Raw genomic sequence first — 22,124 nt, forward strand, 5'->3', positions numbered from 1 at the left:
ACATAGTATATAGTGAAATGCTATCGTTTCCACCTGAAATATTCATCATCATTATTATGTTTTTCCATAGTAAATTACAAAGTCTCCTGCACCCATCTTCCCAATATCTCATTCTAAGTGCTTGCTACTTTAATCCCTTAGGAAGCAAAAGGAGCCTCAGGTGTCTCTGGATCAACAGAAACTAAACAACACAGCTTGACAAAGTATATTAAATTGTCAATCAACTCAATAAAGGTTTTCCACTCCAGAGATAGCTATCACCAGCTGATGAATTTGGCTAGGGCAGGTTTAGTGAAGAAAAACTAGGTCTTTATTACCAAATCAGTTAGGAGTTGTTCTACCGTACTGCCCGTAGGATGGGAGTATAAACACCATATTCTTCACAGCCTCATCCACAAAGAATTCCACCTTCAAATTAAGGCTGCTTTGGAGTTGGACCAAACCAATGAAAACTCACTCATCAAACACAGTGATGGCAGCATGCTCAGTCTTTGCAATACAAAACTGGCAACTAACAGCACATTCCTGATCACATCTCCAAGGCTGAGTGTACAGAACTGCAGTGGTGGCCAGGCCCTCGCTGACTGCCAAACCTCCAGCCATCATCCCTTCCTCTCACAGCGACAGGGCAAAAAATAACAACAGCAGAAACTGGAAAGCTTAAGCTAAAATCACAAAGGTCATTGATGAAACAGACTGGAGTGCTTTAGAAACTAGCACGCAGACTTAGCTGAAAACAAATCTTATTGATCACCAATTACAATGAATACTTAATTCTGTTATTCTGCATTATTATTAGACAGTCAGAGGCAGCCAAGCTGACCTCAAGCATGCTGAAGCATCGGGGCCAGGCAGTGCACATCTTCCCAGGAGCTGATTTACCCATCGTTCTCAAGTCAATTCACCTGCACACAGCCCCACCGTACAACTGCTAGGCTGCAAAATAAAAAAATAGCTCTGCTTAAGAGTCAAACCCCAGGACATAGACCATATGAAAGGAAGAATGAAACCTGCAGCATTTGGTTGACCTTCAATGCCCTGAGAAGATGACAAATTCCCCAAGATGAACAAGTGCCCAAAATACAAAGCAAAGGACTGACTTTTAGGGATCAAATGTTAAATAGGCCTGCGAAATTGGAGTTGTTAGGTTGCACATGAAAGAAGGGAAAAAAGAAAAAACCACCCCAACCCTCAACTGCAATTTTACATCCCTCTTGGAAAATTTGCTTTAATAAGAGAGAGGAATGGATACAACCTTCCCCTCACCTGGAGATTTTAATCAATTCAAGCCATTTCAAATCTGGCAAGAAAGCCCTACCACAGTCCCCATCAAACAACATTGCCTTTCATTTTTGCTTCTCATGACTACTTCAGAGCAGTCTAAATAACAGCAAAGAAGGAAATTCAAGTTGCAATTCAAACACTAAGCTCTGGAATCCCACATTGCCTTCAAACACCTGCATGAAACACTAACTTCATGCTCTATGCTCCCTGCTTTCTTCTAGTTTACTGCACAGTGCATTATTTACATAAAACAGAATTTCTTCTGTGGGAAAGGCTTGCATGGTACTTCAAAGCCTGAATAAATCAGGGACTGCAGCTTGAACTAACAAAAAAATCATCCAAAAAATTCCTTTCAATATCTGCATTGTATTGCCTTATCATGCTACCTGTCTAGCTGAGTTATTCAGGTATCCACACCAGAAATGACAGACAATGTCTCTCTATGATGATGTGATGTTACTTCAAATGAAAAAAAACAATAAATAAAAATCACAGATTAATTTCCCATACAAATGATGACTCACTACTCCCAAATCCTTCCTTATAGCAGGATGCTCACTTCAGTCTGGAAGTCTTCATGTTGCAGCCTGCAGGAATCAGCTTATTTCCTGTCAAGGGCTGGAAAGCCTTACAGGAACTGGTTTTGGTTGAAGAACTTCTCCAAGGTGCTTACCTGTGGGACTTATCCAGGTAAGGGATGTTAGCTCCCTCTTCTTTGAGGTTCAGTGTCCAACCACTCCTACTGCTGGTAAGAAGAACAGAAGAAACATCTGCCCATAGCAAGGACTGCACTGGTGGGCAAAGTCCAAATTCCATCCTTCAGGGAAAAAGAAACAAAGACTGAGGAATTCATGTCTGTTCAAAATTTCATCCTTGACTACTGAAAGCATTGGAAGCACATGTGTATGTTTAAAAATGGAATTGTCCTCATTTAAGAATAAAAATAATTTCATCCCATCACCATTTTTCTTGGTCCAATCCTGAACTGCAGATCCAAACAGCTGAGAAAGCATGGAATAGTCTGCTGGACAGCATTAAAATGAGCAACTCCTGTATCTTCCTAAGATAAGAACACAAATCACAAAGAAAGGCACTCTGAGAAAAAATTTCTTAGAGGAAGACCTCAATTATTTTCCAGCAAGGCAGGTAATATGCATTTGGCTATTTGTTAGAAAAAAAACCAAAAAACAAACCTGTTTTTATACAAGATTTTACTCATATATTAACTATCACATATTTTGCAAAACAAAAAGAGACCACAGCAAAGTAAAATCCCAATTTTTTCCTATATTTAAGCTGTGATAGTATGTCTGAAATGGGAATCCAGAGCCTCACCAGATTAATATCACCACTTGGACCAGAGAATTTGCCATATCCACTTCTTCTGGTTTCGTTCAGTTGGAGCTTCTGTTTGTACAGTGATGATGGCTCTTGAACATTCTGGGATTTAAAGTAGTCCCTGAAGAGATGGCTAACAAAAATATGATGTTACTTTCAAGATGCTTTTTAATTATTTCTACCCTCATCCAGAACCTTCTGAGGAGACTTGAAGAATTTTGAGGAATTTTTCTTAGATTTTGTGGAAACTTGTGGAGGTTTTGTGGGATTTTTGTGTGATTTTGTGGGATATTGAGGCGATTTAGGGATCTTGAGGGATTTTTCATGTATTTTGTGGGAATTTGTGGAGATTTGGTGGGATATTTTTCTAGAATTTGGTCGTGTTTTGAGAAGATTTAGGGAATTATGTGGGATTTTTCTTGGAATTTTGTTGGATATTGAGGAGATTTTGTGGGTGGTTTGTGGAACTTTGAGGGACTTCTCTGGAATTTGGTGAGATTCTGTAGAGAACTGACAAATTATCAGGGATTTTTCATGTATTCTGTGGGAATTTGTGGAGATTTGGTGGGATTTTTGTGGATTTTGGCCGTGTTTTGAGAAGACTTAGGGAATTTTGTGGGACTTTCCTGGGATTTTGTTGGGTATTGAGGACATTTTGTGGGATGTTTCTGGAATTTGCTGGGGCTTTTCAAGAATTTTGTGGTATTTTGAAAAGATTTTGGGAATTTTGTGGTGTTTTTTCTTGAATTTTGTGGGAAACTGTGCTGATTTTATGGGGCGTTTCTGGAATTTGGTCGAGTTTTCAGAAGATTTAGGGATTTTTGTGGGATTTTTGTGGGATGTTCTGGGAATTGGTGGAGATTTTGTGGGACATTCCTGTGAATTGGTAGGGTTTTGAAATGATTTAGGGAGTTTTGTGGGACTTCTCTGGAATTTTGTGTGTTTTTTATGGAATTGTGTGGGATTCTGAGGAGACTTGAAGAATTTTGAGGAATTTGTTTTAGATTTTGTGGGAATTTGTGGAGAATCTGTGGGATTTTACTGGAATTTGGTGGGCCTTTTCAAGGACTTTGTGTGGTTTTGAGGAGACTTGAAGACTTTTGAGGAATTTTTCTTAGATTTTGTGGAAACTTGTGGAGGTTTTGTGGGATTTTTGTGGAATTTTGTGGGATATTGAGGCGATTTCGGGATCTTGAGGGATTTTTCATGTATTTTGTGGGAATTTGTGGAGATTTGGTGGGATATTTTTCTAGAATTTAGTCGTGTTTTGAGAAGATTTAGGGAATTTTGTGTGATTTTTCTGGGATTTTGTTGTATATTGAGGAGATTTTGTGGGATGTTTGTGGAACTTTGAGGGACTTTTCTGGAATTTGGTGAGATTCTGTAGAGAACTGACGAATTATCAGGGGTATTTTCATGTATTCTGTGGGAATTTGTGGAGATTCGGTGGGATTTTTGTGGATTTTGTCCATGTTTTGAGAAGATTTAGGGAATTTTGTGTGACTTTTCTGGGATTTTGTTGGGTATTGAGGACATTTTGTGGGATGTTTCGGGAATTTGGTGGGGCTTTTCAAGAATTTTGTGGTATTTTGAAAAGATTTAGGGAATTGTGTGGTGTTTTTTCTTGAATTTTGTGGGAAACTGTGCTGATTTTATGGGGCGTTTCAGGAATTTGGTCGAGTTTTCAGAAGATTTAGGGATTTTTGTGGGATTTTTGTGGGATGTTCTGGGAATTGGTGGAGATTTTGTGGGACATTCCTGTGAATTGGTAGGGTTTTGAAATGATTTAGGGAGTTTTGTGGGACTTCTCTGGAATTTTGTGTGTTTTTTCTGGAATTGTGTGGGATTCTGAGGAGACTTGAAGAATTTTGAGGAATTTGTTTTAGATTTTGTGGGAATTTGTGGAGAATCTGTGGGATTTTACTGGAATTTGGTGGGCCTTTTCAAGGACTTTGTGTGCTTTTGAGGAGACTTGAAGAATTTTGAGGAATTTTTCTTAGATTTTGTGGAAACTTGTGGAGGTTTTGTGTGATTTTTGTGGGATTTTGTGGGATATTGAGGCGATTTCGGGATCTTGAGGGATTTTTCATGTATTTTGTGGGATTTTGTGGACATTTGGTGGGACATTTTTCTAGAATTTAGTCGTGTTTTGAGAAGATTTAGGGAATTTTGTGTGATTTTTCTGGGATTTTGTTGTATATTGAGGAGATTTTGTGGGATGTTTGTGGAACTTTGAGGGACTTTTCTGGAATTTGGTGAGATTCTGTAGAGAACTGACGAATTATCAGGGGTATTTTCATGTATTCTGTGGGAATTTGTGGAGATTCGGTGGGATTTTTGTGGATATTGTCCATGTTTTGAGAAGATTTAGGGAATTTTGTGGGATTTTTCCTGGAATTTTATTGGATACCGGGGAGATTTTGTGGGATGTTTCTGGAACTTTGAGGGACTTTTCTGGAATTTGGTGAGATTCTGTAGAGAACTGACGAATTATCAGGGATTTTTCATGTATTCTGTGGGAATTTGTGGAGATTCTGTGGGATTTTTTTGGAATTTGGCCGTGTTTTGAGAAGATTTAGGGAATTTTGTGTGACTTTTCTGGGATTTTGTTGGGTATTGAGGACATTTTGTGGGATGTTTCAGGAATTTGGTGGGGCTTTTCAAGAATTTTGTGGTATTTTGAAAAGATTTAGGGAATTGTGTGGTGTTTTTTCTTGAATTTTGTGGGAAACTGTGCTGATTTTATGGGGCGTTTCAGGAATTTGGTCGAGTTTTCAGAAGATTTAGGGATTTTTGTGGGATTTTTGTGGGATGTTCTGGGAATTGGTGGAGATTTTGTGGGACATTCCTGTGAATTGGTAGGGTTTTGAAATGATTTAGGGAGTTTTGTGGGACTTCTCTGGAATTTTGTGTGTTTTTTATGGAATTGTGTGGGATTCTGAGGAGACTTGAAGAATTTTGAGGAATTTGTTTTAGATTTTGTGGGAATTTGTGGAGAATCTGTGGGATTTTACTGGAATTTGGTGGGCCTTTTCAAGGACTTTGTGTGGTTTTGAGGAGACTTGAAGACTTTTGAGGAATTTTTCTTAGATTTTGTGGAAACTTGTGGAGGTTTTGTGGGATTTTTGTGGAATTTTGTGGGATATTGAGGCGATTTCGGGATCTTGAGGGATTTTTCATGTATTTTGTGGGAATTTGTGGAGATTTGGTGGGATATTTTTCTAGAATTTGGTCGTGTTTTGAGAAGATTTAGGGAATTTTGTGTGATTTTTCTTGAATTTTGTGGGATATTGAGGAGATTTTGTGGGATGTTTGTGGAACTTTGAGGGACTTTTCTGGAATTTGGTGAGATTCTGTAGAGAACTGACGAATTATCAGGGATTTTTCATGTATTCTGTGGGAATTTGTGGAGATTTGGTGGGATTTTTCTGGAATTTTGGTTGTGTTTTGAGAAAATTTAGGGAATTTTGTGGGATTTTTCTGGGATTTTGTTGGGTATTGGGGACATTTTGTGGGATGTTTCTGGAATTTGGTGGGGCTTTTCAAGAATTTTGTGGTATTTTGAAAAGGTTTAGGGAATTTTGTGGTGTTTTTTCTTGAATTTTGTGGGAAACTGTGCTGATTTTATGGGGCGTTTCTGGAATTTGGTCGAGTTTTCAGAAGATTTAGGGATTTTTGTGGGATTTCTGTGGGATGTTCTGGGAATTGGTGGAGATTTTGTGGGACATTCCTGTGAATTGGTAGGGTTTTGAAATGATTTAGGGAGTTTTGTGGGACTTCTCTGGAATTTGGTGGGGTTTTTCTGGAATTGTGTGGGATTCTGAGGAGACTTGAAGAATTTTGAGGAATTTGATATAGATTTCTGTGGGAATTTGTGAAGATTCTGTGGGATTTTTCTGGAATTTGGTGGGCCTTTTCAAGGACTTTGTGTGGTTTTGAGGAGACTTGAAGAATTTTGAGGAATTTTTCTTAGATTTTGTGGAAACTTGTGGAGGTTTTGTGGGATTTTTGTGTGATTTTGTGGGATATTGAGGCGATTTATGGATCTTGAGGCATTTCTCATGTATTTTGTGGGAATTTGTGGAGATTTGGTGGGATATTTTTCTAGAATTTGGTCGTGTTTTGAGAAGATTTAGGGAATTTTGTGGTGTTTTTTCTTGAATTTTGTGGGAAACTGTGCTGATTTTATGGGGCGTTTCAGAAATTTGGTCGAGTTTTCAGAAGATTTAGGGATTTTTGTGGGATTTCTGTGGGATGTTCTGGGAATTGGAGATTTTGTGGGACATTCCTGTGAATTGGTAGGGTTTTGAAATGATTTATGGAGTTTTGTGGGACTTCTCTGGAATTTTGTGGGGTTTTTATGGAATTGTGTGGGATTCTGAGGAGACTTGAAGAATTTTGAGGAATTTTTCTTAGATTTTGTGGAAACTTGTGGAGGTTTTGTGGGATTTTTGTGTGATTTTGTGGGATATTGAGGCGATTTAGGGATCTTGAGGGATTTTTCATGTATTTTGTGGGAATTTGTGGAGATTTGGTGGGATATTTTTCTAGAATTTGGTCGTGTTTTGAGAAGATTTAGGAAATTTTGTGGGATTTTTCCTGGAATTTTGTTGGATATTAGGGAGATTTTGTGGGATGTTTGTGGAACTTTGAGGGACTTTTCTGGAATTTGGTGAGATTCTGTAGAGAACTGACGAATTATCAGGGATTTTTCATGTATTCTGTGGGAATTTGTGGAGAATCTTTGGGATTTTTCTGGAATTTGGTAGAGTTTTGAGAAGATTTAGGGAATTTTGTGGGACTTTTCTGGGATTTTGTTGGGTACTGGGGACATTTTGTGGGATGTTTCTGGAATTTGGTGGGGCTTTTCAAGAATTTTGTGGTATTTTGAAAAAGTTTAGGGAATTTTGTGGTGTTTTTTCTTGAATTTTGTGGGAAACTGTGCTGATTTTATGGGGCGTTTCTGGAATTTGGTCGAGTTTTCAGAAGTGTTAGGGATTTTTGTGAGATTTTTGTGGGATGTTTGTGGAACTTTGAGGGACTTTTCTGTAATTTGGTGAGATTCTGTAGAGAACTGACGAATTATCAGGGATTTGTCATGTATTCTGTGGGAATTTCTGGAGATTTGGTGGGATTTTTCTGGAATTTGGTAGAGTTTTGATAAGATTTAGGGAATTTTGTGTTGTTTTTTCTTGAATTTTGTGGGAAACTGTGCTGATTTTATGGGGCGTTTCTGGAATTTGGTCAAGTTTTCAGAAGATTTAGGGAATTGTGTGAGATTTTTCCTGGAATTTTGTTGGATATTAGGGAGATTTTGTGGGAGGCTTGTGGAACTTTGGGGGACTTTTCTGGTATTTGGTGAGATTCTGTAGAGAACTGACGAATTATCAGGGATTTTTCATGTATTCTGTGGGAATTTCTGGAGATTTGGTGGGATTTTTGTGGATTTTGGCCGTGTTTTGAGAAGATTTAGGGAATTTTGTGTAATTTTTCTGGAATTTTGTTGGATATTGAGGACATTTTGTGGGATGTTTGTGGAACTTTGAGGGACATTTCAGGAATTTGGTGAGATTCTGTAGAGAACTGACGAATTATCAGGGATTTTTCATGTATTTTGTGTTAATTTGTGGAGATTTGGTGGGATATTTTTCTAGAATTTGGTCGTGTTTTGAGAAGATTTAGAGAATTTTGTGGGATTTTTCTTGAATTTTGTTGGATATTGAGGAGATTTTGTGGGATGTTTGTGGAACTTTGAGGGACTTTTCTGGAATTTGGTGAGATTCTGTAGAGAACTGACGAATTATCAGGGATTTTTCATGTATTCTGTGGGAATTTGTGGAGATTCGGTGGGATTTTTCTGGAATTTTGGTTGTGTTTTGAGGAAATTTAGGGAATTTTGTGTGATTTTTCTGGGATTTTGTTGGGTATTGAGGACATCTTGTGGGATGTTTCTGGAATTTGGTGGCCCTTTTCAAGAATTTTGTGGTATTTTGAAAACATTTTGGGAATTTTGTGGTGTTTTTTCTTGAATTTTGTGGGAAACTGTGCTGATTTTATGGGGCGTTTCTGGAATTTGGTCGAGTTTTCAGAAGATTTAGGGATTTTTTTGAGATTTCTGTGGAATGTTCTGGGAATTGGTGGAGATTTTGTGGGACATTCCTGTGAATTGTTAGGGTTTTGAAATGATTTAGGGAGTTTTGTGGGACTTCTCTGGAATTTTGTGTGTTTTTTCTGGAATTTTGTGGGATTCTGAGGAGACTTGAAGAATTTTGAGGAATTTGATTTAGATTTTTATGGGCATTTGTGGAGAGTCTGTGGGATTTTTTTGGAATTTGGTGGGCCTTTTCACGAACTTTGTGTGGTTTTGAGGAGACTTGAAGAATTTTGAGGAATTTTTCTTAGATTTTGTGGAAACTTGTGGAGGTTTTGTGGGATTTTTGTGTGATTTTGTGGTATATTGAGGCGATTTAGGGATCTTGATGGATTTCTCATATATTTTGTGGGAATTTGTGGAGATTTGTTGGGATATTTTTCTAGAATTTGGTCGTGTTTTGAGAAGATTTAGGGAATTTTGTGGTGTTTTTTCTTGAATTTTGTGGGAAACTGTGCTGATTTTATGGGGCGTTTCAGAAATTTGGTCGAGTTTTCAGAAGATTTAGGGATTTTTGTGGGATTTCTGTGGGATGTTCTGGGAATTGGAGATTTTGTGGGACATTCCTGTGAATTGGTAGGGTTTTGAAATGATTTATGGAGTTTTGTGGGACTTCTCTGGAATTTTGTGTGTTTTTTATGGAATTGTGTGGGATTCTGAGGAGACTTGAAGAATTTTGAGGAATTTTTCTTAGATTTTGTGGAAACTTGTGGAGGTTTTGTGGGATTTTTGTGTGATTTTGTGGGATATTGAGGCGATTTAGGGATCTTGAGGGATTTCTCATGTATTTTGTGGGAATTTGTGGAGATTTGGTGGGATATTTTTCTAGAATTTGGTTGTGTTTTGAGAAGATTTAGGGAATTTTGTGGGATTTTTCCTGGAATTTTGTTGGATATTAGGGAGAATTTGTGGGATGTTTGTGGAACTTTGAGGGACTTTTCTGGAATTTGGTGAGATTCTGTAGAGAACTGACGAATTATCAGGGATTTTTCATGTATTCTGTGGGAATTTGTGGAGATTTGGTGGGATTTTTCTGGAATTTTGGTTGTGTTTTGAGAAAATTTAGGGAATTTTGTGGGATTTTTCTGGGATTTTGTTGGGTATTGGGGACATTTTGTGGGATGTTTCTGGAATTTGGGGTGGCTTTTCAAGAATTTTGTGGTATTTTGAAAAGGTTTAGGGAATTTTGTGGTGTTTTTTCTTGAATTTTGTGGGAAACTGTGCTGATTTTATGGGGCGTTTCTGGAATTTGGTCGAGTTTTCAGAAGATTTAGGGATTTTTGTGGGATTTCTGTGGGATGTTCTGGGAATTGGTGGAGATTTTGTGGGACATTCCTGTGAATTGGTAGGGTTTTGAAATGATTTAGGGAGTTTTGTGGGACTTCTCTGGAATTTGGTGTGTTTTTTCTGGAATTGTGTGGGATTCTGAGGAGACTTGAAGAATTTTGAGGAATTTGATTTAGATTTTTGTGGGAATTTGTGAAGATTCTGTGGGATTTTTCTGGAATTTGGTGGGCCTTTTCAAGGACTTTGTGTGGTTTTGAGGAGACTTGAAGAATTTTGAGGAATTTTTCTTAGATTTTGTGGAAACTTGTGGAGGTTTTGTGGGATTTTTGTGTGATTTTGTGGGATATTGAGGCGATTTATGGATCTTGAGGCATTTCTCATGTATTTTGTGGGAATTTGTGGAGATTTGGTGGGATATTTTTCTAGAATTTGGTCGTGTTTTGAGAAGATTTAGGGAATTTTGTGGTGTTTTTTCTTGAATTTTGTGGGAAACTGTGCTGATTTTATGGGGCGTTTCAGAAATTTGGTCGAGTTTTCAGAAGATTTAGGGATTTTTGTGGGATTTCTGTGGGATGTTCTGGGAATTGGAGATTTTGTGGGACATTCCTGTGAATTGGTAGGGTTTTGAAATGATTTATGGAGTTTTGTGGGACTTCTCTGGAATTTTGTGGGGTTTTTATGGAATTGTGTGGGATTCTGAGGAGACTTGAAGAATTTTGAGGAATTTTTCTTAGATTTTGTGGAAACTTGTGGAGGTTTTGTGGGATTTTTGTGTGATTTTGTGGGATATTGAGGCGATTTAGGGATCTTGAGGGATTTTTCATGTATTTTGTGGGAATTTGTGGAGATTTGGTGGGATATTTTTCTAGAATTTGGTCGTGTTTTGAGAAGATTTAGGGAATTTTGTGGGATTTTTCCTGGAATTTTGTTGGATATTAGGGAGATTTTGTGGGATGTTTGTGGAACTTTGAGGGACTTTTCTGGAATTTGGTGAGATTCTGTAGAGAACTGACGAATTATCAGGGATTTTTCATGTATTCTGTGGGAATTTGTGGAGAATCTGTGGGATTTTTCTGGAATTTGGTAGAGTTTTGAGAAGATTTAGGGAATTTTGTGGGACTTTTCTGGGATTTTGTTGGGTACTGGGGACATTTTGTGGGATGTTTCTGGAATTTGGTGGGGCTTTTCAAGAATTTTGTGGTATTTTGAAAAAGTTTAGGGAATTTTGTGGTGTTTTTTCTTGAATTTTGTGGGAAACTGTGCTGATTTTATGGGGCGTTTCTGGAATTTGGTCGAGTTTTCAGAAGTGTTAGGGATTTTTGTGAGATTTTTGTGGGATGTTTGTGGAACTTTGAGGGACTTTTCTGTAATTTGGTGAGATTCTGTAGAGAACTGACGAATTATCAGGGATTTGTCATGTATTCTGTGGGAATTTCTGGAGATTTGGTGGGATTTTTCTGGAATTTGGTAGAGTTTTGATAAGATTTAGGGAATTTTGTGTTGTTTTTTCTTGAATTTTGTGGGAAACTGTGCTGATTTTATGGGGCGTTTCTGGAATTTGGTCAAGTTTTCAGAAGATTTAGGGAATTGTGTGAGATTTTTCCTGGAATTTTGTTGGATATTAGGGAGATTTTGTGGGAGGCTTGTGGAACTTTGGGGGACTTTTCTGGTATTTGGTGAGATTCTGTAGAGAACTGACGAATTATCAGGGATTTTTCATGTATTCTGTGGGAATTTCTGGAGATTTGGTGGGATTTTTGTGGATTTTGGCCGTGTTTTGAGAAGATTTAGGGAATTTTGTGTAATTTTTCTGGGATTTTTTTGGATATTGAGGACATTTTGTGGGATGTTTCTGGAATTTGGTGGGGCTTTTCAAGAATTTTGTGGTATTTTGAAAAGGTTTAGGGAATTTTGTGGTGTTTTTTCTTGAATTTTGTGGGAAACTGTGCTGATTTTATGGGGCGTTTCTGGAATTTGGTCGAGTTTTCAGAAGATTTAGGGATTTTTGTGGGATTTTTGTGGGATGTTCTGGGAATTGGTGGAGATTTTGTGGGACATTCCTGTGAATTGGTAGGGTTTTGAAATGATTTAGGGAGTTTTGTGGGACTTCTCTGGAATTTTGTGGGGTTTTTCTGGAATTGTGTGGGATTCTGAGGAGACTTGAAGAATTTTGAGGAATTTGTTTTAGATTTTGTGGGAATTTGTGGAGAATCTGTGGGATTTTACTGGAATTTGGTGGGCCTTTTCAAGGACTTTGTGTGGTTTTGAGGAGACTTGAAGAATTTTGAGGAATTTTTCTTAGATTTTGTGGAAACTTGTGGAGGTTTTGGGTGATTTTTGTGTGATTTTGTGGGATATTGAGGCCATTTCGGGATCTTGAGGGATTTTTCGTGTATTTTGTGGGATTTTGTGGAGATTTGGTGGGACATTTTTCTAGAATTTAGTCGTGTTTTGAGAAGATTTAGGGAATTTTGTGGTGTTTTTTCTTGAATTTTGTGTGAAACTGTGCTGATTTTATTGGGCGTTTCTGGAATTTGGTCAAGTTTTCAGATGATTTAGGGAATTTTGTCAGATTTTTCCTGGAATTTTGTTGGATATTAGGGAGATTTTGTGGGATGCTTGTGGAACTTTGAGGGACTTTTCTGGAATTTGGTGAGATTCTGTAGAGAACTGACGAATTATCAGGGATTTTTCATGTATTCTGTGGGAATTTCTGGAGATTTGGTGGGATTTTTCTGGAATTTTGGTTATGTTTTGAGAAGATTTAGGGAATTTTGTGGGACTTTTCTGGGATTTTGTTGGGTATAGAGGACATTTTGTGGGATGTTTCTGGAATTTGGTGGGGCTTTACAAGAATTTTGTGGTATTTTGAAAAGATTTTGGGAATTTTGTGGTGTTTTTTCTTGAATTTTGTGGGAAACTGTGCTGATTTTATGGGGCGTTTCTGGAATTTGGTCGAGTTTTCAGAAGATTTAGGGATTTTTGTGGGATTTCTGTGGGATGTTCTGGTAATTGGTGGAGATTTTGTGGGACATTCCTGTGAATTGGTAGGGTTTTGAAATGATTTAGGGAGTTTTGTGGGACTTCTCTGGAATATTGTGTGTTTTTTCTGGAATTGTGTGGGATTCTGAGGAGACTTGAAGAATTTTGAGGAATTTTTCTTAGATTTTGTGGAAACTTGTGGAGGTTTTGGGTGATTTTTGTTGGATTTTGTGGGATATTGAGGAGATTTAGGGATCTTGAGGGATTTTTCATGTATTTTGTGGGAAATTGTGGAGTTTTGGTGGGATATTTTTCTAGAATTTGGTCGTGTTTTGAGAAGATTTAGGGAATTTTGTGGGATTTTTTCTGGAATTTTGTTGGATACTGGGGAGATTTTGTGGGTGGTTTGTGGAACTTTGAGGGACTTTTCTGGAATTTGGTGAGATTCTGTAGAGAACTGACAAATTATCAGGGATTTTTCATGTATTCTGTGGGAATTTGTGGAGATTCGGTAGGATTTTTGAGGATTTTGGCCGTGTTTTGAGAAGATTTAGGGAATTTTTTGTGATTTTTCTGGAATTTTGTTGGATATTGAGGACATTTTGTGGGATGTTTGTGGAACTTTGAGGGACATTTCAGGAATTTGGTGAGATTCTGTAGAGAACTGACGAATTATCAGGGATTTTTCATGTATTCTCTGGGAATTTGTGGAGATTTGGTGGGATATTTTTCTAGAATTTGGTCGTGTTTTGAGAAGATTTAGAGAATTTTGTGGGATTTTTCTTGAATTTTGTTGGATATTGAGGAGATTTTGTGGGATGTTTGTGGAACTTTGAGGGACTTTTCTGGAATTTGGTGAGATTCTGTAGAGAACTGACGAATTATCAGGGATTTTTCATGTATTCTGTGGGAATTTGTGGAGATTCGGTGGGATTTTTCTGGAATTTTGGTTGTGTTTTGAGAAAATTTAGGGAATTTTGTGGGATTTTTCTGGGATTTTGTTGGGTATTGGGGACATTTTGTGGGATGTTTCTGGAATTTGGTGGGGCTTTTCAAGAATTTTGTGGTATTTTGAAAAGATTTTGGGAATTTTGTGGTGTTTTTTCTTGAATTTTGTGGGAAACTGTGCTGATTTTATGGGGCGTTTCTGGAATTTGGTCGAGTTTTCAGAAGATTTAGGGATTTTTGTGGGATTTTTGTGGGATGTTCTGGGAATTGGTGGAGATTTTGTGGGACATTCCTGTGAATTGGTAGGGTTTTGAAATGATTTAGGGAGTTTTGTGGGACTTCTCTGGAATTTTGTGGGGTTTTTCTGGAATTGTGTGGGATTCTGAGGAGACTTGAAGAATTTTGAGGAATTTGATTTAGATTTCTGTGGGAATTTGTGGAGATTCTGTGGGATTTTTCTGGAATTTGGTGGGCGTTTTCACGAACTTTGTGTGGTTTTGAGGAGACTTGAAGAATTTTGAGGAATTTTTCTTAGATTTTGTGGAAACTTGTGGAGGTTTTGTGGGATTTTTGTGTGATTTTGTGGGACATTGAGGCGATTTAGGGATCTTGAGGGATTTTTCATGTATTTTGTGGGAATTTGTGGAGATTTGGTGGGATATTTTTCTAGAATTTGGTCGTGTTTTGAGAAGATTTAGGAAATTTTGTGGGATTTTTCCTGGAATTTTGTTGGATATTAGGGAGATTTTGTGGGATGTTTGTGGAACTTTGAGGGACTTTTTAGGAATTTGGTGAGATTCTGTAGAGAACTGACGAATTATCAGGGATTTTTCATGTATTCTGTGGGAATTTGTGGAGATTCTGTGGGATTTTTCTGGAATTTGGTAGAGTTTTGAGAAGATTTAGGGAATTTTGTGGGACTTTTCTGGGATTTTGTTGGATATTGAGGACATTTTGTGGGATGTTTCGGGAATTTGGTGGGGCATTTCAGGAATTTTGTGGTATTTTGAAAAGATTTTGGGAATTTTGTGGTGTTTTTTCTTGAATTTTGTGGGAAACTGTGCTGATTTTATGGGGCGTTTCTGGAATTTGGTCGGGTTTTCAAAAGATTTAGGGATTTTTGTGGGATTTCTGTGGGATGTTCTGGGAATTGGTGGAGATTTTGTGGGACATTCCTGTGAATTGGTAGGGTTTTGAAATGATTTAGGGAGTTTTGTGAGACTTCTCTGGAATTTTGTGGGGTTTTTCTGGAATTGTGTGGGATTCTGAGGAGACTTGAAGAATTTTGAGGAATTTTTCTTAGATTTTGTGGAAACATGTGGAGGTTTTGGGTGATTTTTGTGTGATTTTGTGGGATATTGAGGAGATTTAGGGATCTTGAGGGATTTCTCATGTATTTTGTGGGAATTTGTGGAGATTTGGTGGGATAATTTTCTAGAATTTGGTCGTGTTTTGAGAAGATTTAGGGAATTTTGTGGTGTTTTTTCTTGAATTTTGTGGGAAACTGTGCTGATTTTATGGGGCGTTTCTGGAATTTGGTCTAAAGCAAGAGAAAAAACCCCAAACAAACACAACCTTTCAGGCAGAGAAAAGATGTGGTTGCTCTTGAAGAAAGCATTTCATTCTGCCTGGAGAAGAACCTGTTGGGAAAAATATTAGCTTTTAGCAAAATGGCACTGTGCTGTTGCACTTGTTCTAGCACTGGGAGAAAGAACAGGCCCGTCTGTAAGGCTCCTGCAGCTCACCCTGGCTGAGGGTCATTGACCACTGAGCACTGCAGGCATCACTGGCAACAACGATGGTGGAAAATGGGGAGGGAGCAGGATAAATAAATGTTTGCCATTGCCTTAGCCAAAAAACCCCCAGACATCAAAAGCAACCCACCCTCAAAACAAAGCTATGAAAATAGTTTGCCTCTGAATTTAAAGAACTTCAATTAACTCTATGATGTCTGCTTTTGGTTCAGCATTCATCAATCTGAATTTGAATATGCACAGGGTAATGAAAGGTAACTGAGGCTTAAAAATCATGTCTATTGACTTGTGCATAGCCTATACTGAAGCACATTAAAAAGCAGCGTTTTGCTTGAAATCTGCACGGTATTAACTTCATTCAGTCTTACACTCACTAGGTAATTAAATACATGAAGAAATAGATTTTTATTTTTTTTATTAAGAATGCATTATTAATTAGGAAGGCATGGCTTTAGCAGAGTCTGCTGATACCAACATTACTCAGCTAAGTTCAAAGTATGAACACAAGAACTTGATGACAGAAGCAATGTTCATCAGAGCCTCAACAAGAAAGTTGCAGTTCCAAGTTTTTCAGATGTCCTACACTTGCTAAGGCACCTCCAGAAAGAGGAGTCAACTGAAAATAGCACAGGAAATTTGAAACCCATTTCTATATTTTTCTTTTTTTTCCTGAACTTTCTTGTGGGCAACAGAAAACTCCCAATATGTGGAATGCAATGTAGTTTTTATGCCAGAGTCATGAGTCATCCCCTCAGTTTCAACCTGATCCAATGCTCACTTGAATCTTGGAAAGGCTCAAATCAGCAAGATGAAATTAAAATTGTATTCATGAAAGGAGCTCTTTACTCTCCATTCCCCTCCCTCCCCCAAATACATCAGCACCAAGTGAGAAAGGCTCGATTTGAAAGATAATTATTACACAATTAAACTTGGACATAGCTAGTTTGCTACAAGTTCCAGCAGACAGACAAACAAGAGCAGAATCAGAGGTTATCAACCTCAATAGAAATTCCAGCTCATGCTTTCCCCAAAAGCCTCATTTAATTTATCCAGGATTAAAAAATAAAAGAGAAATGAAAAAAAAATCACATAAAAGCATTTCACATAGTATATAGTGAAATACTATCATTTCCACCTGAAATATTCATCATCATTATTATGTTTTTCCATACTAAATTACAAAGTCTCCTGCACCCATCTTCCCAATATCTCATTCTAAGTGCTTGCTTCTTTAATCCCTTAGGAAGCAAAAGGAGCCTCAGGTGTCTCTGGATCAACAGAAACTAAACAACACAGCTTGACAAAGTATATCAAATTGTCAATCAACTCAATAAAGAACTCCCACTCCAGAGATAGCTATCACCAGCTGATGAATTTGGCTAGGGCAGGTTTAGTGAAGAAAAACTAGGTCTTTATTACCAAATCAGTTAGGAGTTGTTCTACCGTACTGCCCGTAGGATGGGAGTACAAACACCATATTCTTCACAGCCTCATCCACAAAGAATTCCACCTTCAAATTAAGGCTGCTTTGGAGTTGGACCAAACCAATGAAAACTCACTCATCAAACACAGTGATGGCAGCATGCTCAGTCTTTGCAATACAAAACTGGCAACTAACAGCACATTCCTGATCACATCTCCAAGGCTGAGTGTACAGAACTGCAGTGGTGGCCAGGCCCTCGCTGACTGCCAAACCTCCAGCCATCATCCCTTCCTCTCACAGCGACAGGGCAGAAAATAACAACAGCAGAAACTAGAAAGCTTAAGCTAAAATCACAAAGGTCATTGATGAAACAGACTGGAGTGCTTTAGAAACTAGCACGCAGATTTAGCTGAAAACAAATCTTATTGATCACCAATTACAATGAATACTTAATTCTATCATTCTGCATTATTATTAGACAGTCAGAGACAGCCAAGCTGACCTCAAGCATGCTGAAGCATCGGGGCCAAGCAGTGCACATCTTCCCAGGAGCTGATTTACCCATCGTTCTCAAGTGAATTCACCTGCACACAGCCCCACCGTACAACTGCTAGGCTGCAAAATAAAAAAATAGCTCTGCTTAAGAGTCAAACCCCAGGACATAGACCATATGAAAGGAAGAATGAAACCTGCAGCATTTGGTTGACCTTCAATGCCCTGAGAAGATGACAAATTTCCCAAGATGAACAAGTGCCCAAAATACAAAGCAAAGGACTGACTTTTAGGGATCAAATGTTAAATAGGCCTGCGAAATTGGAGTTGTTAGGTTGCACATGAAAGAAGGGAAAAAAGAAAAAACCACCCCAACCCTCAACTGCAATTTTACATCCCTCTTGGAAAATTTGCTTTAATAAGAGAGAGGAATGGATACAACCTTCCCCTCACCTGGAGATTTTAATCAATTCAAGCCATTTCAAATCTGGCAAGAAAGCCCTACCACAGTCCCCATCAAACAACATTGCCTTTCATTTTTGCTTCTCATGACTACTTCAGAGCAGTCTAAATAACAGCAAAGAAGGAAATTCAAGTTGCAATTCAAACACTAAGCTCTGGAATCCCACATTGCCTTCAAACACCTGCATGAAACACTAACTTCATGCTCTATGCTCCCTGCTTTCTTCTAGTTTACTGCACAGTGCATTATTTACATAAAACAGAATTTCTTCTGTGGGAAAGGCTTGCATGGTACTTCAAAGCCTGAATAAATCAGGGACTGCAGCTTGAACTAACAAAAAAATCATCCAAAAAATTCCTTTCAATATCTGCATTGTATTACCTTATCATGCTACCTGTCTAGCTGAGTTATTCAGGTATCCACACCAGAAATGACAGACAATGTCTCTCTATGATGATGTGATGTTACTTCAAATGAAAAAAAACAATAAATAAAAATCACAGATTAATTTCCCATACAAATGATGACTCACTACTCCCAAATCCTTCCTTATAGCAGGATGCTCACTTCAGTCTGGAAGTCTTCATGTTGCAGCCTGCAGGAATCAGCTTATTTCCTGTCAAGGGCTGGAAAGCCTTACAGGAACTGGTTTTGGTTGAAGAACTTCTCCAAGGTGCTTACCTGTGGGACTTATCCAGGTAAGGGATGTTAGCTCCCTCTTCTTTGAGGTTCAGTGTCCAACCACTCCTACTGCTGGTAAGAAGAACAGAAGAAACATCTGCCCATAGCAAGGACTGCACTGGTGGGCAAAGTCCAAATTCCATCCTTCAGGGAAAAAGAAACAAAGACTGAGGAATTCATGTCTGTTCAAAATTTCATCCTTGACTACTGAAAGCATTGGAAGCACATGTGTATGTTTAAAAATGGAATTGTCCTCATTTAAGAATAAAAATAATTTCATCCCATCACCATTTTTCTTGGTCCAATCCTGAACTGCAGATCCAAACAGCTGAGAAAGCATGGAATAGTCTGCTGGACAGCATTAAAATGAGCAACTCCTGTATCTTCCTAAGATAAGAACACAAATCACAAAGAAAGGCACTCTGAGAAAAAATTTCTTAGAGGAAGACCTCAATTATTTTCCAGCAAGGCAGGTAATATGCATTTGGCTATTTGTTAGAAAAAAAACCAAAAAACAAACCTGTTTTTATACAAGATTTTACTCATATATTAACTATCACATATTTTGCAAAACAAAAAGAGACCACAGCAAAGTAAAATCCCAATTTTTTCCTATATTTAAGCTGTGATAGTATGTCTGAAATGGGAATCCAGAGCCTCACCAGATTAATATCACCACTTGGACCAGAGAATTTGCCATATCCACTTCTTCTGGTTTCGTTCAGTTGGAGCTTCTGTTTGTACAGTGATGATGGCTCTTGAACATTCTGGGATTTAAAGTAGTCCCTGAAGAGATGGCTGACAAAAATATGATGTTACTTTCAAGATGCTTTTTAATTATTTCTACCCTCATCCAGAACCTGCAAACATCTGATCTCCTTCACTATGCTCCAAGCTCATTAAAACTGGAACGCTAAATAAGAATATTCAAAATATTTTGTTTTGCATTGCTAAAGGCACCACTGCAGGTACTTGACTCATCCTTCAGACTGTAAATAAATAAATGAAGTCTAGGACAGGTCAAATAAAGACACTATGTTTTCTGTGTTTTGTTGGGGTTGGTTTTAGAAGACTTAGGAGATTTGAAACAGATCTTTTATTAAGGAATTGTTCCTAAGGGACTTGACTTACAGAAATTAATTTATACTTGGCAGTGCATTTGATTGATTGCAGTTCCTTTTTTTCAAATACAAACCAGCATTTTCACTACCAGGTGTGGTGGTTGGAAATGTTGGGACTGTAGAACACTGCAAGGCTAATTTCTCCTCCAGTCTCCATCATTTTTATGTAGCTCAGCATTTTCTCATCCTTACTGAGATCTGCTGCAAATTTAAAATACCCTAACAGGGCTGAGAGAGTATTGCAACAGTGTTTATCTAGTGTATCATTACAGTTCTTGTTACCCTAATTCCACAGTTCTGAGCAACAACTCTCATTTTATGGGCAGGTAATTGAGCTCTATGATACATGAATTGATTTGCAGGGGAAATACATTAAAACCTGGCTGGAAAAGAAAATTATTCAGGATCTTCACTCTGATTGCCTTTTACAGCTACCACTCTAGGACCACTGAAAGAGCTTACTTTAGCTCATGTCAATGAAGCTACAATTCAGTGTTTGTCCAAAAAATGTTCACATTCTAAAATGAAGGTTACTGTGGTTTCCTGAGTTATAAAGGCAGAATTAAAGATTACTGCAGATTCTTAGATCAGGACCACTTCCCAGCTCAAGAACTATTTAGTGGGAAGAGCCAAGGCAAAAGGCAGCATTCAAGCAAGTGTTGCTGATCAAGTGAGTTATGGGTTCTACATGAAAATGTTAGCAAGGGTGATCCAGTCAGATCTCATGTCTGCCTGTGGTTCAGCACTGCAGCTGCTAACACCCAGAGCACCAGATCCAATCACTCCTGAGGAGCAGGTTTGTTCAAGCAGGCACTGTTGTTTCAGGACCAGTGAAAGACAGGACAGAGACAAAATTGATAGTACTCCCTCAGTGCAAACAGAACTTGCCCTGCGACAAATTTGCTCCTCTCTGGCCCTACTTTTAACATCCCTGCTCTCAAATTCCTATTTTTAGCAGCTTCTCATAAAAGGCATTCTTACTCAGAGAAGTGAATGTTAGAAGTGTTCATTTGAATGAAGCAAACAATTAAGCAACATCTTCCCTAAAGTGATTTTGTAAAAGTTATGGTTTAGTTTTCTTCCTAATTGCTTGGAAAAATCGGATTGGCGCAGGAAATGGGAAGGGTTGGCTAAAAGGAGTCAGCTGATGGGAAGCAGCCAGTAACTCCTGCTGCTGCTGACCTGCTGCAACTCCCAGGTTAAGAGGACAAGTGCCTCATTTGTAATCAAGTCTATATAAAACACAAAAGAGGCAGAAGGACAAACCTGGTTCATAAAGGCAGCAGTCTGTGACCAAAAGCAGCAGAGTCAGCAGCCAGTGTTTCACTCCTGATGAGAGCCCACTTGCAAAAGTTCCACTTGAGTACCTGCTGCAGAGCAGAGGCTGTTCTTCATTGATGTGTCAAACCATGACAGCCATACTTCTGTTGCTATTCAAAGAACAGGGATAAACTCCGGGGTTTGTTAGGTTTTAAATAGTTTCCAATTTCAGGCCTAATAGAAGGCAAAATGGAAAATATCACATGTAATAGGACTTAAAAATAGAAATATGGAAGAACACAATGTTATACTCATGTTACCTATTACTTTTTTCAGCTGAGCAAAGTCTTCACAAACACTATAAATACATATCTTTTTCCCCCAATGAAAATAATAATAAAAAAATCTGTCTTGTAACCTGAAAGAAAAGAGATAAAACCAAAGCAAACCTGATTCTTGTAAACAGAAAATGTTGCTTAAAAATTGAGTTTGGGGAGCATAAATATTTAATTGCCTTGAGCATGTCTTAGGAATTCACATTTACTCAAAATAGTGTCAAGAGCAAACAAAACTGCAAAACAATCTCTTTTAGTAGGAAATACCTTGTGAGAATCAAGTGTTTTCTTATCATCTTTCACTGTTTCACTTGATGTCTGAATCTTCTAACTCCAACTCCTAGAACAGCATCAGTGGGGGAGAGAGACAATGAACACTCCTTCTGTTATTTGACTGACTGCAAGGTTTTGACATGTAGAGTATTAATAAAAATAATTTATTCTCACAGGGTTTTGTCAGAATAACAAGCTGGTAGCTTTAAATATGGTTAAGAAAATTTTATGTATGTTAGGAAAAAACAAATAAAAAGAAACATTTGCAGTAGTAGGACAAAACCATCATAAAAAAGGTATATAGCAGATATACATATTTATATTCATATATA

The 22,124-nt window shown here is 37.9% G+C and overlaps 1 long non-coding RNA gene across 1 annotated transcript; it reads right to left on the reverse strand.

Moving 5' to 3' along the window:
- Positions 1 to 16,398: 16,398 nt before the first annotated feature.
- LOC147653740 (uncharacterized) lies at positions 16,399 to 21,859 on the reverse strand. The gene is made up of 3 exons (XR_015285758.1): positions 21,787 to 21,859; positions 18,804 to 21,418; positions 16,399 to 17,782 (listed from the first exon to the last, which is right to left on the reverse strand). It is a non-coding gene; the product is annotated as an uncharacterized LOC147653740 (long non-coding RNA).
- Positions 21,860 to 22,124: the final 265 nt, after the last annotated feature.

The sequence above is a fragment of the Cyanistes caeruleus genome, chromosome 4, assembly GCF_971803275.1.
Source record: "Cyanistes caeruleus chromosome 4, bCyaCae1.hap1.1, whole genome shotgun sequence".
Taxonomy (NCBI): Eukaryota; Metazoa; Chordata; class Aves; order Passeriformes; family Paridae; genus Cyanistes; species Cyanistes caeruleus.